We start from the raw sequence: 17680 nt of genomic DNA on the forward strand, positions 1-17680 counted from the left end.
AAGGGCATACTATGTGCCAGGCACTGTACTAAGTGCTGGGATGGATACAAGCAAATTGGGTTGGACATAGTCCCTGTCCCACGTGGGACAATCTCAATCCCCATTTTGCAGATGAGGTCACTGAGGCCCCGAGAAGTGAAGTGTCTTGGCCAAGGCCACACACGCACTAATACGATTTCACTATCATTTGCACATCATCAAACTCAAAGGACAGAGCTATGATATAGCAGTTAGAGCAGAAAGTAGCAGTTTAGCTGGAGGTATACATCATTTTATGTTTGTCTACCCCCTAAGAGTGCAAGACGAGGAACGTGTCACTCTGCTATTCTGTACTTCTCGAGTGCCAAATACAGTGCAGTGCGTAAAATGAATGCTCAATAAATATTGCTACTATTACTACTACTACTACTACTACTACTACTACTACTCCTAGTAGCAAACACACACCTACCTGAAGGAGAGGCTGAGTCACAGAATCACTGGGGACAGGTCAAAAGAGAACACAACCTCATTTTTTCTCCTTATTTTTCTAACCCAAGCTCCATCCCTTCTTCTAGCACTTCTAGGAAAACAGTGTGACCTAACGGAAAGAGCACGGACTTGGGAGTCAGAGGACCTGGGTTTTAATCCTGGCTCTGCCACCTGTCTGCTGTTTGACCTTGGGCAAGTCACTTTGCTTCCCCGTGCCTCAGTTTTTTCATCTGTAAAGTGGGGGCTCAATACCTGTTCCCCCTCCCACTTAGATTGGGAGCCCCATGTGGGACAGGGACTGTGTCCAACCTGATTATCTTGTATCTATCCCAGGGCTTAGTACAGTGCTTGGCACATAGTAATTACTTAAAAGATACCACAATTATTATTATTATTATCATTACTTGCTTATGATAAAGAAAATAAGTATGACAGAAAAAGGCTTGGGGAGAAAGGGAGAGGGAGAAGGAAAGAAAGGGAAGAAGAGTTAGAGTGGCATTTGTTGCCAGGGTGTTGGAGATCAATGATTATACTGCTGTCTTAAGATAAGCCTTCTTTTAGGATAGAAAATGCTTCCCCTTCTCCTCCTACTTTTCAAAAAGCAAAACACCTCAACTCAGAAAACACTATAAAAGTAAATAAAAGGAAAATTCTCCAAGGTAATATCACATAACTACCTTATTGATTGCTACTTAATGTGTATTGTTCATAACTAGCAACACTTTTCCATTTTTTTTTGGGGGGAAAATGAAGATTCTACGTTTCTAACAATCACTAATGGTATACAGATGTCTGAGGCTGAGCTTTTAATTTCTTGCATTTTTCCCCCAGACATTTTAGAAACTAACAAATACATTCACATTATCCAAAGATTCAAGATGTAGATGCTCCACTGAGGGGCAAAACATTCACTCCAAGGATTATAAAGTCAGCTTTGTAGGTCAACAATAAACTTTCCCTTCCAATTAGAAACTGGTAAAGTTTAAAAAAATATGTATTGTGCATTGATGATTAAAAAATTAAGGCCATGAGAGAGAAGAATAACTCACATCAAAGGCCCTTCGTAGAAATTACGCTTCCTTGGGCTTTTAAAATATAAATCTGGAGATCATTAGCCCCGGCTCTTCAGATGATCTCAACTGTCATGAAGGTGCTTGGGGAAAGATGATTTCTATGGTAACCAGAGTGCAAACCATAAAGAGCCTTTATAGATTAAAATCAACACCCAAATTGCTCTTCAGCATAATTATGTCTGCATTGGTGACCTTCAGGGACAGGTGTGATGTTTTCTCTATGCTCGAAGGCCCCAAATGAATAGACTGTTGCATAAAGCTGAAGCTTCTAGAGGCTCTTAAGGTTAGTCTCGTAGAAGTTGTCCCTCCCGGATAACTTTCATTAAGGTTTTAATCCCTTTCTTTCACTGCTGTGGACCCATTCAAATCCAGGTTCTGCATCTTCATAGGGCATATGACCAGCCAGCCACCTCTGGGGTACCTTTAAAGGTATTTGGATAAATTATATGGTATTGCATCTTTTCAGCCACAAAGCATGTTGGCTAATTTATTTAGTGAAGCCCAAATACAAATACGATCCAATCAGTATTCATGTTCTGGAATAAAGAGGAAAAAAAAATCAAACTTGGGCCTAATTGCAATTTGCTAACGTGCAATTTACATTACTTAATGTTTTAAAGACAAGAAATAGTCTTCACTCTTCTATTTAATGAGATTAACGTTTCTCAATGGTTTTAATAAAACAGTCCATCTCTCGCGTGAATAAAAAAGATGCGCCTGAAGTAAATAAATCTGAGTTTGCATAGTTTACACGGGCTTACAATTAAGTATTAGCCTTTGTTTATGTTACCATTAAATTCATGCTAAGATTATGAAATATAAATAGAATATTCAATTTCCCTAAATCATACCACATCCAAATTTTGGCAGACGTAAATGTCTTCAGAGGATAACAACGTACGGGAAGTTTGTTAACAGGAACCTGGGATTTTAATAAGTGTTCGATAACTCTGATTTGGAAAATGAAGCTTGCTTCATTTTTCTGACACTTGCACAGACTAGCTACTGATTAGCCATTGTGAAAAACGGCACCATGGAAAAATATATAAAGCAGCAATCCTGGAAGTGCATTTTACCTTCCTTCCTAACTCTTTCATATAGGTTTCCGGGCTTCCAAATCAATCAATTAGGCAACTCGTATTGACCGACTGGATACTCTACGAAGTACTTGGGAGAATACAGTAAAATTAGTAGATGGTATCTCTGTCCTCAAGGAGTTTACAATCTAGCTGAGGAGCGAGCCACTTAAAGATAGGAGGAAGTAATAGAGTAAATATAAGATATGTGCATAAGTGCGAAGGTGGTTATGCAGAAAGGAAGAAATGGCAGAAGGGATATAAAGTATGGAGATTAGAGATTAACTGGGGAAGGCCTTGGAGTAGATTGAAGGTCATCTCCTCCAAGAGGCCTTCCCTGACTAAGCCCTCATTTCCTTTTCTTCCACCACTCCTTCCTGCGTCATCCTGATTTGCTCCCTTTATTTAAACCCTCCCCAAGAGCCCCGCGGCACTTATGTGCATATCCCTAATTTATTTATGTATATTAATGTCTGACACCCCCTCTAGACTATAAGCTCTTCTGTTATACTGATGTTTGTACTCTCCCGACCCCTTAGTACAGTGCCCTGTACACAGTAAGCACTGAATAAACATGACTAATTGATGGACTGATTGACATATGGAGTGGAGTAGGGAGAGACTGGAGGCAATGCACTAAATATGAGGACTGAAAGAGAGGGAGAAGTCATACTTGCAATTCTCTCTGCAAAAGTCACATATGCAGATACAAAATTGAACTCTTCAAGGACATATCTCAATGCACTGAAAATCCCCATCGTATCTAATGTAACTCTAAATACTCAGCATACATATCATCATCACGATCACCAACTCTGTTGTACTGTGCTCTCCCAAGTACTTAGTATAGTGCTCTGCAAGATAAGCACTCAGTACATACTACTGATTGATTGATTAATAGTATTTATCAAGCGCTTACTGTGTGCAATGATCAATGGTATTTATTGAGCTCCTACTGTGTGCAGTATTAAGCACTTGGGAGAGTACAGTATAATAGAGTTGGTAGACATGTTGCCTATCCACAATGTGATGACAGTTTAGAAGAAGAGACATATATTAATATAAATAATATAATATATAATAATATAAATAATTTATAATATACATTTCATATATTCATATATAATTCAGAGAAGCAGCATGGCTTAGAGGAAAGAACACGGGCTTGGGAGCCAGAGGTCATGGGTTCTAATCCCGGCTCCGCCACTTGTCAGCTGTGTGACTTTGGGCAAGTCACTTAACTTACCTGTGCCTCAGTTACCTCATCTGGAAAATGGGGATTAAGACTGTGAGCCCCACATGGGACAACCTGATTACCTTGTATCTACCCCAGCGATTAGAACAGTGATCGGTCCATAGTAAGCGCTTCACAAATACCATCATTCATCACTCAATTAATAGAAATGTACATAATTGCTGTGGGGCATATGTGTGTGTGTGTGTCTGTGTATATATACACCATCTTCATATTCAAAGAGAAGACCCTATTCATGTGTGTGGATGTGGATGTAAGGATCCATTCATTCATTCATTCAATCATATTTATTGAGCACTTTCTGTATGCAGAGCACTGTACTAAGTGCTTGGGAGAGTACAATACAGAGTAAATAGGCACATTCCCTGCCCATAATGAGCTTACATTCTAGAGGGGGACTAGTCTAGATCCACCAGTGATAGGCAATGCATTCTACCGGTGCAACCTGAAAGATGTTGCTTTGCCACTCTAGTACATTTTGCCTCTTGTAGTGGATGGTGCTGTTATTAAATCTGCTTCTTGTCGTATCTTCCCTGATTCTCTGATCAAGGAAAACAACCTCTCTCTTGATTGTTGCATTGCCAGGCTGGTCTGTCTGCCTACAATCTGCTGCTATACCTAGGCCTATCTTTTTTTTTTTTTAATCCCTGACAATGGTAGACTATCCTATCCACAATCAAAAGGGCAGGTGAAGAAGAGGGAAGTGTGGTGATAAATTCCTCCAAACACTGTGGGATGTTCATACTACAAGTTCCAGAATGGTATGAGATCTACACTTGAGCGTGTACTAAAAAGCATGCAGGTTAAGGAAACCAGATGTCCTGACTTAGTATTTAGTAAGAACATTTACTATATTCAGAATACTATGCTAAGTGCTGGGGCAGATATAAGATAATGAGATCAGAACACAGTCTGGGTCCCATAGGGAGCCCACAGTCTTCAAAAGAGGGAAAACATACTGTGCCCCCACTTTACAGCGCTTAATACAGTGCTTTGCACACAGTAAGCACTCAATAAATATGATCGAATGCATGAAGATGAGGAAAATGAAGCAGCGAGAGGTGAAGTGACTTGCCCAAGGTCCCACAGCAGGCACTTTCCACTAGGCTTCACTGGAAACAGTCTTGAAATTTTGGGGTCTACCCTCCAGCCTGTTTAGTTTATATCCGGTTTGTGTCTTTAACAACCTAAAGAAAAAAGATTCTCCTCAGATGCACATGTCTCTCCGCCTGTTGCTGGGGTCACGGAGAGGGAAAGATGTGTGCACACGCCGGTATGTACCATGCTTCCATGATTTGTAAATAATTTTTGACTGTCCACCCAATTAGACTGCAAGGTCCTGAAGGGCAGTGTTTGTGCACCTTGCTTCTGTTACACTCACCCAAGCACTTAGTACAGTGCTTCTTATTCAGGAGCTAAACTTCTCTCCCTACCTAGGGGAAAGAGATGGGAAGGTGGCCCCACGGGCAAATGCAGGCCCAAGCATATGGGCCCAGAGCTTGCCATACAGCTGCAGTAACCAGCCTAGAAGCTCAGATAGAGACAGAGGTCTTATCATCCGGGGCTAGCTCCACTGCAGCTTGGGCAGAAGAAATAGCCCAAGTCTGTCCTCCGCTTTGCCCCCACCAGAGCCACTGAGCGGAAGTGGCAGAGGAAGTAGATGAGTGCTTCACCTCATACTTGACCTTTTTGTTCTCTCTCTTTCTCTCTCTCTACTCACTGTAGCTCAGTCTCCTCTACTTCGCCAGTGACTCCTTGCCCATCTCCTCCTCCTGGCCTGGAATGCCCTCTCTCTTCATAGCTGACAGTCACTCTCTCCACCCTCAGAGCTTTATTAAATTTGCATCTCTTCCAAGAAATCTTCCCTGACTAAGCCCTCATTTCCCCTTCCCCCTTCTGAGTCACCTGTGCAGTTGGATCTGTACCCTTTAAGCAGTTGATATCCCCCCCCCCCCACCAGCATCACAGCACTCAGGAACATATCCATAATTGATTTTAAAGTCTGGCTTCCCCTCTAGACTAAGCTCCTTGTGGGCAAGGGTTGTATCGTACTCTCTTTTGTATTGTACTCTCCCAAGGGCTTAGTACAGTGCTTTGCACCTAGTAAGCACTCAATAATTACCATTGATTGATTGATTCTTTCTCTCTCCCCTCGCTCCCCTTCCATAAACTTGGTTATCATCAAGTTTCCTGTCGGTTCACAGACTCCGAAGTAATCTATAATCTTCTGCAGGACCTCCGGTGGGTATTTTTCTCCAGAGCACAGAAGACAGCATTCAGAAGTTCCCGGATAACTTCCTCAAAGATTTTTCAAGGATGTTTGCTGACCGGGAGATGTTTCCCGGTGGTTCAGAAACATTCTGACAACCAGCTTCCAAGCCCCTCATGACACCGTGTCACAAGGCAGCAAAGAATAGGTTGAGAAGACACCTACCACACAGCCTTGAGATGGGGAAAGAGACCGGGCATTTGGAAGTATTTCTTGACAGGTCATACTTTCGTAGTTGATATTTGCAGAGCAGTTGCTGGACCCCAGGTGGGCTGATGGCGTTGTATGCTTTTGTAAAGTCTGGCAATACAGCACATTGGTCTTGGCATTATTCCCTGCACTTCTATATTGGTGATGCTGCAAAGGTTATGTCTACTGTACTTTCTTTTTATGTGATTCCTCATAGAGATTAAGGAAATGAATAGCCAGTGATAGTCTGTGGGAGCCTCTCCAGAAAACTGGCCAAGACCTAGCCGGCAACAGACGGCAAGTCTTGTCTTGTCTTATGCCGTCGAGTTGTCTCCGACCCATAGCGACGCCGTGGCCGCATCCTCTCCCAGAATGCCCCACCTCCATCTACAATCATTCCGGTAGTGCATCCACAGAGTTTTCCTGATCCAAATACGGAAGTGGTTTACCATTGCCTACTTCAGCGCAGTAAACTTGAATCTCCGCCCTCGACTCCCTCCCGTGCCGCTGCTGCCCAGACAGCAAGTAGCTGCTCTGCAATTTCTAGTCTTAGCTCTTCCAGCTTTTTTCTTGAATGTGGTTAGTATGGAGGCACTGTCTCTGAGTTCCACCTGTGGAGTATAAATCCATAAGGACACCTAAATAGCATATCCTCTCTTGGCATATGTTGACTGAATATTAGGGAAGCAGCATGGCCTAGTGGAACGAGCACGGGCCTAGGTTCTAATCCCGGCTCTGCCACTTGTCTGCCGTGTGACCCTGGGCAAGTCATTTAGCTTCTCTTTGCCTCAGTTCCCTCATTGGTAAAATGGGGATGATTGATTGATTACTCCCTCCTACTTAGAGTGTGACTCCTGTATCCAATAGGATTATCTTATATGTATCCCAGCACTTAGTACAGGGCTTGGCGCATAGGTAAGCCCTTTATGAGTACCAAAATAATAATTAATTGACAATACTAATAGAAAAAATACAAAAGGTATGTTCCAAATTGAAAAATTGGATTTTAACTTTCCAATGTGCATGCGTGCATCATTGTCAATGGTATTTATTGAGTGCTTACTGTGAACAGAGCACTGTAGTAAGCACTTAGGGGTGTAAACCAGAAGCTGCGTGGCGAACCAGAAGCAGCGTGGCTCAGTGAAAAGAGCACGGGCTTGGGAGTCAGAGGTCATGGGTTCCAATCCCGGCTCTGCCGCTTGTCAGCTGTGTGACTTGGGGCAAGTCACTTAACTTCTCTGTGCCTCAGTTACTTCATCTGTAATAATAATAATAATAATGATGGCATTTATTAAGTGCTTACTATGTGCAAAACACTGTTCTAAGCCCTGGGGAGGTTACAAGGTGATCAGGTTGTCTCACAGGGGGCTCACACTGTAAAATGTAAAAGGGCTCACATCTGTAAAATGGGGATAAAGACCGTGAGCCCCATGTGGGACAACCTGATCACCTTGTATCCACCCTAGTGCTTAGACCAGTGCTTCACACATAGTAAGTGCTTAACAAATGCCATCATTATTACAACACAACAGAGTTGGTAGATTCGCTCCTTACCCTAAATGAGCTTACAGTCGAGGCGGGGCGGGGGGGACAGACATAAACATAAATAATTTATAATATATAATTTATGCACTAAAATAATTACAGGATTAGTTTCTAGGCAATGGGTACCAGGGGCACACGAGCAAAATTCAATTTTTGCAAGTGCAGCAGTCAGGAAAAATGGGTCAACTATGACAGAAGCTCTGGGGAATGTAAAATACAACAATAAATTTATGGAAGCAAATTGGAAACCAAACAGCAATGCAGTTCACTCTCTAAAATTGCTGGAGACAGATAGTAAGCTCATGACAGACACACCACTGCACAATTAAATGCTGATCGTTAACAGACCTATGCAAACCACCCAGATGAATCATGATATTTTCGTTTATTACTTGGCTGCCAAAGACTGATCTAAAGTTGAAAGACCAAAGAAACTGCAGGATAACAAGAAGCACAAGTTTTGCGATGACATCATGAAGTGGAAGTGGGAAAAGTAAAGTGAAATATCTCTCCCTATGTGTCTCATCTCTCTTTATGTCCCTTATATTTTTAGATTGTGAGCCACCTTGGTATTCTTTCCCGGTGCTTAGTAGAGTGTGCTTAACACACAGTAAGTGCTTAATTAATGCTATTACTATTACTACTTCTAAATATAAAACTGTAAAGCTTACTTTTTGAATTAAGAAAGGGGGAAAATTACCAGTGAAAATAATCTGTCAATGAACTTTTGAGGTTCAACTTCATGCATTAAGCAAAAACCCGAAATGTCTCCTTGGCTTCGATTCATCAGTTTGATCCTGTTCAACCCTGGAGTTACTTCAGAAGGGAAAACGGGGGCAGAAATACTGTGTTGCATGTAGCTGCATGTATCTTTTTTTAAAAAAAAGATAGTGTGTGGAAATCCTCTTTTCTCATGATCTCTGACCCTGTACTGAGGTAATCTAGGAGGGAAGGGAATGATGAGGATATTTTCTTGGATCAGTAACACGCCTGTAATCCAGTAAACACGTTACTTAGTAAGCAAGACACTAAACTCAACAATTGATGTCTCCAAAAGTAGGGGACATCAAAACAATATATTTGAGTTTTTGTATTTAATTTGGTGGTGAATTCATGAGAAATTGAGAGCAGGAAGAAAACCCCCAAGTGAAATGTTGAGTAAGAAATATATAATTCTTTGGTATGTGATCCTCCTTCTTTAAATCATTTTTGCTCTCTCAGCATTTTAAATCAAGGACCTAAACATACCTTCAAGGGGATATTTAATTACCCACTCTTTTGTTTTCTCTGCCCAAGTCCTTTATCACTCTCAAGTTACCGTTGTTCACTCACACATAAACGTGAGCTTGTTTTAAGACTAATACATTACTTGGATTCACTAGATCCTCTGAAATGGTTTTTCAATAGTCAGTAATCCCCCACAAAGCAGAGTTGGGAAGAGAGGAATTCATCAGGACTAGAGTCACCAGACGATGGGAATTTTGGGTGCCGTCCTATTTTTCATTATCTACATCGTCCATTTTCCTGGGAAGGCCCGCTGGGCGAGGACGCACAATTGTTCCCATATCTAAGTGCCACAGACCCCACCTCTCCATAGGCATGAAGGCCGCAAGATGCCTTACCGAAACTGGCTCTGCCGATTCTCCAAACTGAAACATGGCACCTCCATGGTGGTGCGTGCTGTGTATATCCCCCATCCCCCAAGGAAGCTGGATTACCCTATTTGAACAAGAAAAAGGCACAGAAACAAAGGGAAGGGAAGGAATTCAGAGGCGGTGGTGCCCAAATTATAGAAGGCTGGGAAGGCTGTTGTGACACTTGGACAGCGCCCTGAGCAGTAAGGAGCCTGAAAACAGCCCGTTCAACCACAGTGCTCTTGGGCTTTTATTGTGTTTATCGCTGTCTTCGTTTGTGCTGTTCTTATTACCATTATTATTATTATTATCATATTTGTTAAGTGCTTTCTATGTGGCAAATGCTGTTCTAAGCATTGGGGAAGACACGGGTTAATCAGGTCAGACACAATCCTTGTTCTACTTGGGGTTCACAGTCTAAGCAGGAGGGAGAACAAGTATTGAATCCCCATTTTACAGTTGAGGAAGTGGAGGCACAGGGAAGTTTAGTGATCTGCCCAAGGTCACACGGGAGGCAAGTGGCAGAGCCGGCATCGGAACCCAGGTCCTCTTACTCCCAGGCCCGTGCTCTAGCCACTGAGCTATTCTGCTTTTGTGTCTTTATGTGTTATCTTTCCTTTACCAGTCTCCCAGCTTTCCTTTAACAATGTGGGCCCTGTGAGGACCTGGTCACTGTCATTCTTCACTCTATTCTTCCCAATGCTTTGCACACAGTAGGCGCTCAATAAAGAGCACTGAATGAACTAAAGAACCGACCATCTTTTCAGGAAGTGTTTAATGAGGGAGAAAACCCACCAAAGGTCAACTTAATAAAGCCTCGAGAGACAGAAGTGGAAGAAAATCACATAGACTGAAACGGAACTGATAAGGTCAAAGCAGGGAGCTTAATGTTAATTTGCCCGGGGCCTTGCTAGGCTCCAAACCTCACTATCCTCAGCTCCAGGAGCTGGATTTTGACCCATGTTGACTTTGAGACACTTCTAAATCCACGAAGCTGAGGAGTGGAGCTAGGAGTCCTTCTCCTACCTAGAGATAGACTGACTGTAAGCTCTTTGAGGGTAAGGAGAGTGTCTGCTGATTCTATTATACTTTCCTAAGCGCTTACCATAGTGCTCTGCTCACAGGAGGCATGAAAAAAACTAGGCTTGGCATTCAGATCTTTCCAGCAGCAGTAGGTCCAAAATAATAATAATAATGATGGCATTTATTAAGCGCTTACTATGTGCAAAGCACTGTTCTAAGTGATGGGGAGGTTACAAGGTAATCAGGTTGTCCCACGGGGGGCTCACAGTCTTAATCCCCATTTTACAGAGGAGGGAACTGAGGCACAGAGAAGTAAAGTGACTTGCCCAAAGTCACACAGTTGAAAATTAGCGGAGGCAGGATTTGAACCCATGGCCTCTGACTCCAAACCCCGTGCACTTTCCACTGAGCCACGCTGCTTCTCTTGATGCTTCTCCAAAAGAATCAGCCCATATTGGTAAGGGACTGGTAAGAGACATAAGGTTAGAAGACTCAGATGGGCATAACAGGAGTAGGTAAAAAGGGTTCGGGAGACGTGGAATGGGAAGATTTGGCTAATCCCAACCTCTCTACTTTTTTTTTTAGTGATGAAAAATCTGAAAGCTACAAGATCAAACTGTCGCCTCAATTCCTTATGCTCACCCACAAAGAAACACTTGCACCAGTAAAATATTCAATACACCTGCAAAGATATTTTAGCAAGTAAATACTTGAATAAGAGATTCTGATCTATCAAAGGTCTGAAATTTGTAGCACCACATGGAAATTTACAACTGTGGTTAGAAAGGGGAGGAAGGGAGCAATAAGCAAATTGGGGTGGGGCCTTGTCTCCATTTCCTTTGGTGAGCCCATCTGCATTGTCACGTCTGGATGTAAAAGCCTTTGGTCCCGGGCAGATTCTCGAATACTCTAACAGAAGAATCCTGCAAAACGTTAACAAAGCCAACAAGCATTCTCCTCTGCCCCAGGAGCCAAAAAGTGTTAGAGAACTACTCTTCTGAGGCTATATTACAAATTATCTGCCGTAACCAAAACAGTGAAATTGGTTAACAGACCAAGCCAGGTTATCAAATGCTGTACCCTCGTCCATGTTCTTTAGTGATGAGCATGCTACTGGTGCTCAATAAATAATGAAAACAGCAAACAATAATTTCAAATTTGAAATGGATTCATGCCAAAAGAGCATTACTGGGAAATGAAGGTACATATTGACTTTGATTTTTTTTAGTGCAATATTAGAACAACAAGGACCCCTACAGATGAGTCCTTTACTCTCCTCACAGGACTTTAGGTTTATTAACTCCTGGCCACAATTTAAAGCTGCGGGAACTTCGGAGTAGGTCTCAAAAATAGCAAAACAATAATTACCTACTGCTTTGACACTGCAGTCAGTACTGAGATGTATATTAAATACAACAGAGCTGGCATTTATAAGAGCATATGGGACTTTAAGCAGCTGAGAACTTAAAGAAATATGAGGTACAGTCTCCAAAATGACTCTAAAACGTGACTTGGCCCTAGTAACACAATTAAGCTAACAGAAGTACCAATGAGGTACTTTAAGCATGCTTATATTCCCAAACGTTTGCAGATCCCGAATGTATATTGCATGGACCACACTGGGTACAACATCACGAGCATATTAGCCTAAGGTGTTGAGGGAGTCGAGCGGATGAGAATGAGAGGATGGCAGCAATGTCCACATTGGGGATTGCTGGACAAAGTCTTGACAACGAGTCATGCCTTTCCACCCTATATTGGGGAAATCCTGGTATTTTCAAAAAATTAATACAGAGCAGAAGCAGTGGGATCTAGTGGATAGAGCATGGGCCCGGGAGTCCAGAAGGATCTGGGCTCTAATCCCGGTTCGGCCACTTGTCTGCTGTGTGACCCTGGTCAAGTCGCTTTGCTTCTCTGTGCCTCAGTTCCCTCATCTTTAAAATGGGGATTAAGACTGTGAGTCCCATGCGGGACATGGCCCGTGTCCAACCTGATTAGTTTGCAACTACTCCAACACTTAGTATAGTGCCTGGCACATGGTAGGCACTTAACAAATTATGGGCATACTGAGTTTCTAAAGACCCTACACTCATGGGAGAGGTGCCAGAACCTAAAAAATAGGCCTGAGCTAATTATCATCATGGCAACTCCCTTCCTCTTAACACTTCCGAGGCCTTGCCCTGCAACCTGGTGGCTGCCGTTTCAAATGAGAGAAACAGATGAGCCAAAGTATCTGTGCCATCTCTCTACCAGAGGCCCATCTCTCTACCATTTCCTAGTGATTACAGCCAAGTACCTCAAGGGTCAGCACGACTTACTGGCCCAGACTGTTCACAGGTCAAAATCTGAACTGTGTAAATGGAAACTAGAGAAATGGAAAACAAATGTCCTTAAGCAAACCCAGATTGGGGGGAATTGAACGTACAGGCCGATACTCCATCTACGAGCGTGCTACCACTGCTTCCTTGGTTGGAGAGATGGGTCTTAGGTGGAGGGGAAGTGACTGACCTGAATGTGTCCTCCAAACCTAGTTACCTGAATAAGCCAGGTGTTGGATGTGATGGAAGGCCAGTGAGAGGAGAAAGCAATTACGCAGGTACAGTGCTACTAGTATATGATCAGATGCAATTACCGACGCCACGACTGAAACTAGGGCCTTTGCTATAAGACAACAACTCCAAACTGGACATTTAACAGGCAAAGGGAGCAGTGCCCCATCTCACCTTCAGGAGGAATTACCAGTGTGGAAGTGGGGCTGCTTTTTAGGCTCTCTCTGGATCTCCAGTACGGTGCATCTCTTAAAGGCTAAGACACCTACCCGGAACACTTAGGGCACAAAGAATAAGTTTTTCCCATGAAAAGTGACTGCACATCAAAATCCTAGCTTTATAAGACCATCTCCAAAGGAAGAGGGTCAACGTACAGACCGACAAGTCACTATTTTTTCCCTCAAAAACGAGGGAGCCGTTGATTCAAGACCCAGCGTGAAACATCCTTTCCCAGAGTGAGGAAGGATCACAGAACATCTGGTCCTGATTATAGCCAAGTACCTCATGGGTCAGGACAACTTACTGGCCCAAACCGTTCACGGGTCAAAATCTGAACCGCGTAAATGGAAACTAGAGAAATGGAAAACAAATGTCCTCTTTTAGAGATAGGTGATTAGAGGGAAAAGTTAGGAATGTTAGAAACGCCAATCCTAACTCTGAGGACGAATGACAAAGATGACCATTATCCCCCTTGTTCCTCCGAACATCCCTTTGGTGCCACAGCCAAAATCGGAACACTGGACTATGTGGACCAATGGTCTGACCCAGAATGGCATTTCTTAAATTCAGATGGCGTTAAACAAAAGGACTGAGATTGATAAAAATGAATGAGCAACAGCTTCAATTGTAAAAATACCTTTACTTGGAAACTTATGTAATTTTCAGAAAAATGGTAATTACAGAACTCGGTCTTTAAAAGGATAAGTGTTACACCAATCAATCGTATTTACTGAGCACTTATTGTGTGCAGAGCACTGTACTATCCCGGGTTCGAATTCCAGCTCTGCCACATGTCTGCTGTGTGACCTTGGGCAAGCCACTTAACTTCTCTGAGCTTCAGTTCCCTCATCTGTAAGATGGGGATTAAGAATGTGAGCCCCACGTGGGACAACCTGATCACCTTGCATCCCCCCAGTGCTTAGCACATAGTAAGTGCTTAAAAATGCCATTATTATTATTATTAAGCACTTGGGAAAGTACAACAGAGTTGGTAGATGCAATCCTTACTTATAGTCTACAGCTTACGTGAAGTTATAGATGAAGGTTCTAAGATTCACCATTCTTAAATAATGACTACATCATTTTATTGAGCCAAATAGGCTACAACTAGTGCAGCTCCTAGAATTGTTCCAGTGGCTTCATAAAGTTCAGTGCTTAAGTACTGTTGGTTCTTGTTGGATTCTTCCAAGGTACAGATTCATTGGTGAGCTCGGGTCCTTCATTTGACTTGTTTACCCAGTACTGACTACCTAAACTTTTGAAGAAGTTGATTGGAAAGGATCTAACAGAACAAGGTTGTTATAAAGGGGTAACAGCAACAATTCATTCTGAAGTAGTTGTTTCAGAACAATTCTAAGGGAATTATACCTCAACAATTAGACCTTTGCCAGGAATGCAGCAGGGCTGGTCTATATGAAGAGTGTGAAACCAGTAAGTGTTTTCAACTATAAAGAGAAGTCAAGTTGCATTTAAAGAAATATTTTTATGAGTAGGATGATAAGTAAGAATCCTTCTGAACTCAGAGACTCCACTCTAAAATCTCACTGCAGCAGAGTGGTCATCTATATCAGTAGGGCTCATCTTTGATAAGCTGAAGTGCCACTTCACCCTGAACTGAATTCTAAATGAGAGTTGTACAGAGATAGCAAATCCCACTGCGACAACGTGACACAAAATACATCACCCTCACACTTGGTCATGCTGTATTTTGTAACGGACTAGAGTCCACTAGCTCTGGGATGCTATGTAGTTACTCACTCAAACACGTAATTAGTTATTTCAAACATGCTCATTGCATCCCTTATCCTAAAGAAACCCCCCCTTGACCCCCCCATCTTCCTCCTACCATTCCTCTCCAAATTCCTTCCTTCATTCATTCAATAGTATTTATCGAGCGCTTACCGTGTGCTTGGGAGAGTACAACGTAACAACAAACAGACACATTCCCTGCCTACAACGAGCTCACAGTCTAGAGGGGGAGACAGACATTAATATACATACATAAATAAATAAATTACAGATATATACATATGTGCCATGGGAACGGGAGAGAGGATGAATGAAGGGAGAAAGTCAGGGCGACGCAGAAGGGAGTGGGAGAAGAGGAAGGGAGGGCTTAGTCAGGGAAGGTTTCTTAGAGGAGAGTGCCTTTAATAAGGCTTTGAAGAAGGGGAGAGCAATTATCTGTCTGATATGAGGAGGGAGAGCATTCCAGGCTAGAGGTAGGATGTGAGCTAGAGGCCGGCGGCGAGATAGACGAGATTGAGGTACAGTGAGAAGGTTTGCATTAGCGGAAGCAAGTGTGTGGGCTGAGTTGTAGCAGAAGAGTAGCGAGGTGAGGTAGGAGGGGGCAAGGGGATTAACTGCTTTAAAGCCAATAATGAGGAGTTTTTGTCTGATGCGGAGGTGGATGGGCAACCACTGGAGTTTCTTGAGGATTGGGGAAACGTGGTCTGAATGTTTTTGATGGCAAATGATCTGGGCAACAGAATGGAGCATGGACTGGAGTGGGGAGAGATAGGAGACAGGAGGTTGATACAATAATCAAGGCAGGATAGGATAAGTGCTTGCATTAATGTGGTAGCAGTTCCTCTCCAAATTCCTTGAGCAGGTGAGCTGTCTAGGCCTGCTGCCTCCACTTCGTCTCCCCCAATTTGGTTTCCAACCTCTTCACTCCAAAGAAACTCCTCTCTCTTCTTGCCAAATCCAATAGCCTCTACTCCATCCTAATCCTCCTCGACCTCCTTCCCCTGAAACCATTATTTAATCTTGGCTTGACTGACACTGCCCTCTCCTATCTCTCTGGCCACGCATTCTCAATCTCCTTCACGGGCCCTCCTCTGCCTCCCACCCTCTAACTGTGGGAGTCCCTCAGTTCTCAATTCTGGGTCCCCTTCTATGCTCCATCTAAACCCACAGCCTTGGAGAGCTCATTCGCTCCCATGGCTTCAACTACCATCTCTATCCAGATGATTCCCAAACCTACATCTCCACCCCTGATCTTTCCACTTCTCTGCAGCCTCGTATTTCCTCCTGCCTGTAGGACATCTCTTCTTGGATGTCATGCTGACACCTCAAATTTAACTTGCCCACAGCACCGAAATCCCATCCTCCTCCTAACTTTCCCATCACTGTAGAAAGCACCACTATCCTCCCTGTCTCACAAGCCCGTAATCTTGGCATCATCCTGAGCTCATCTGTGTCATTCAACCCGCCTATTCAATCTGACACCAAATCCTGTTAGTGTAACCTTCACGACAAGCCTAAAAGCCACCTTTTCCTCTCCATTCAAACTGCTACCACGTTGTTCCAGGCACTTCTCCTATCCTGCCTCGATTACTGTATCGGCCGCCTTGCTGACCTCCCAGCCTCCTGTATCTCCCCACTCCTGTCCATAATTCACTCTGCTGCCTGGATCACTTTTCTAAAAAAAAAAAAAAAAAGTTCAGTCCAAGCTTCTTCACACCGCAAGAACTTCCAGCGGTTGTCCATCTACCTCCACATCATGCGGAAACTTTTGCCTGATGAAGCATTTAATCACCTTGCCCCCTCCTATCTTACCTCCCTGATTTCCTACCACAGTCCAGAACACTCACTTAACTCCTCTAATGCCAACCTACTCACTGGACCCGTGATGGCCCGCATGGAACTCCCTCCCCCTTCCTATCTGACAGACCATCACTCTCCTCACCTTTGAAGCCTTATTAAAAGCACATCTCCTGCAAGAGGCCTTCTGCAACTAAGCCTTCATTTCCCCTACTCCCTCTCCCTTCTGCGGCACCCCTGCACTTGGATTTGCGCCCCTTATTCACCCTACACTCAGCCCCACGGTACTTATGTACATAGCCCCAATTTATTGCAATATTTGTCCTCCCATCTAGCCTGTGAGCTCATTGTGGGCGGGGACCACGCCTACCAACTCTGTTATATTGTACTCTCCCAAGCGCTTAGTACAGTGCTCTGCACCCATGCTTGTCTTACGCTGTCGAGTCGTCTCCGACCCATAGTGACACCATGGACACATCTCTCCCAGAACGCCCCACCATCATCTGCTATCGTTCTGGTAGTGTATCCATAGAGTTTTCTTGGATAGGGAAGCGGTTTACCATTGCCTCCTTCCGCACAGTAAATTTGGGTCTCGCCCTCGACTCTCTCCCAGCACAGTACGTGTTCAATAAATACGACTGAAAGATAGATTGATTACTCCAGTTCTCTGTGTAACCCCTCAAATAGCACCTTCCCACTTGTTGGCTCATCCTTCAAGGGAGTGAGGATGATCAAACAGTTTCCAAGGGACTTGCGGTTTTATTGTGTACTTCCTAAGACTTTGTGTGCTTCAGCTTCTGGGATCATCCCTCCCACACACTTAACACAAAA

The 17680-nt window shown here is 43.4% G+C and overlaps 1 protein-coding gene across 1 annotated transcript in view; it reads right to left on the reverse strand.

The window, feature by feature from the left end:
• COMMD10 (COMM domain containing 10) overlaps positions 1–17680 on the reverse strand; it is a 251434-nt gene that overhangs the window by 42330 nt on the left and 191424 nt on the right. The window lies entirely within an intron of this gene.

Source organism: Tachyglossus aculeatus, chromosome X4 (assembly GCF_015852505.1).
Source record: "Tachyglossus aculeatus isolate mTacAcu1 chromosome X4, mTacAcu1.pri, whole genome shotgun sequence".
Lineage (NCBI taxonomy): Eukaryota > Metazoa > Chordata > Mammalia > Monotremata > Tachyglossidae > Tachyglossus > Tachyglossus aculeatus.